At 42.5% G+C, this 1,885-nt stretch overlaps 1 long non-coding RNA gene across 1 annotated transcript; it reads left to right on the top strand.

Moving 5' to 3' along the window:
• Positions 1-374: 374 nt before the first annotated feature.
• LOC107302013 lies at positions 375-1,461 on the top strand. Its single transcript, XR_001549358.1, has 3 exons — positions 375-494; positions 742-937; positions 1,373-1,461. It is a non-coding gene; the product is annotated as an uncharacterized LOC107302013 (long non-coding RNA).
• Positions 1,462-1,885: the final 424 nt, after the last annotated feature.

Raw genomic sequence — 1,885 nt, 5'->3', positions numbered from 1 at the left:
TTCAGGCAATATCAGGGTGATGAAAAAGTCAGTCAAACTTTCGATGTCACTGAGTCCTGACAGGGTGTTGGAAATCACACCCCTGAAGGCAGAAATGGCAAGGCTTTTCTGTGTTGTAGTGGAGTAACAAGGATGTTCCGTGATGTCAACAGGGAGCCCTTTACAGCAGGTGGCCAACATCTAGCAGCTCTTGGCTGATCTCAAAAAAGCTAAGCCAGGAGGGTTGGTTGGTTAGACTTGGAAGCGAGACATTGTACTGTAGCCTAAACTGGGAAGTTAAAAAAAAGTTCTTGGAAGATAGGGATGACAAGCCAGTTTGGTATTGCGGATGCCAAAAAAGCTGTATTGAGATTCTTTTTTTTTTTTTTCAGAGACTTTGTCTTCAGATCCAGCAGTTTTGCTTCGGATTGATGGTGTGACAGAAGACAAATTAGAGAAATATGGAGCAGAAATAATAGAAGTGATGCAGAAGTATTGTTCAAAGATACTACCAGGTATTTAAATAGCTTCATTTACTTAATGCATTGGCTGGTCACATTGCCACAGAATCGTGCTAAAACGTTAATTTCTGTCCTGTTGACTTTTTTCCTTCCTTATCACTAACACACCTCAGTTGCTTTGGTCTAGACAAGCTCCTCAAGTATTTTGGTGGCAGTCATGCAAATGGGACCCCTAATGCAGAAATGCTGTCCGAACTAAGAAAAAAGTTTGTATTAAGGAATACTGGGTTTTTCTCTGCAGCGGAAAACAAGCCTCTTGCAGCCACAGAGACTGACTTTAGCAGATGTGATAGTGAAGATGAGGAAGAAGCAACGAATACGACGTCCCACTATTTCCAAACCAAAAATGGCAAGGGAAGGAAGAGGAAGAAGTCTAATTTTTTTAGGGAATCGAAGAAAAAAAAAGGATCTGGGGGACAGCAGGCTTATTCTAAGAGGTACATTTTTCGATTCTTCATAAAGGTTGAATCAAACTGTGACATAGTGCTAATGAAGCACCTTTTAACTATTACATCATGAAAAGTTCCTTGGAGATATCCACTAGTAGGCCTGTGAGTTGAATTCTGTCATTGGCAATCACTTCGGAATTCTTTAACTCGGCCACTGACTGGCTGTGCCTCTCCTTCCACCCCCACCCCCACCCCGCCTCCCCATTGTAAGAGCCACAGAGGTATAAACACCCCCTGAGCACTGAGGATTCAGAAAAGGTGATGGGAAAAGGAGTCTCTCTGCTGGTGTCGCTATGTAAATGTTTCCTTTCTCCGTCTGCAAATGACCATTTAACTAAACTGTCTGACAGAAGCCCCTGTGATCTTTTGAAACAAGATATATGAAGATGCTCTAATAGCCTGTTTGTTCTTCTCTCTTCCTAGGAGTTACAAAGCCTGCAAAAGCACTTCGGCTGGTTCTAAAAATTCTACTTCCTGTATTATTCCTGGCCAGCCCGGAGCCGGCAAGAGGCCTGGAATCATGACACTGCCAAGGCCCCAAAGCAGACAATACCTTAAACCTTCTTACGTGCTTTTGTGATGCCCTTAAAAGTTATTTTCATTTTTGTAAATGCTATTCAGCATAAAAGTATTAAAGTTTTCATTGACTTTTATATTAAGTATTCATGTTTCATAACTTGCTTGTACATAAGTAAAGCATTTAAATTAAGTCGCTTCTCGTGAGCTGTTGCATAAGAAAGCTTCTGAGTTGTGGGTACGAATCCCCTAAATATGAAATGAATGTCTGGGAGGCGGGAGAGTAGAAATTTAAGTGGTAGAGATTAAAATGGACTGTTTGTATCCCAAGTGATGCGGTGAGGGCAGTGATGAGCAGCAGCCCTTTGAGCAAGACAAAGATTGCCTGCTGGCCACCAGTCTCAGGGGGGGGGGGGGGGC

The sequence above is a fragment of the Protobothrops mucrosquamatus genome, unplaced genomic scaffold, assembly GCF_001527695.2.
Source record: "Protobothrops mucrosquamatus isolate PMUCROS unplaced genomic scaffold, P.Mucros_1.0 scaffold22555, whole genome shotgun sequence".
Lineage (NCBI taxonomy): Eukaryota > Metazoa > Chordata > Lepidosauria > Squamata > Viperidae > Protobothrops > Protobothrops mucrosquamatus.
The sequence above is the reverse complement of the archived record's forward strand: the minus strand, read 5'-3'. Positions and strand labels throughout refer to the sequence as shown.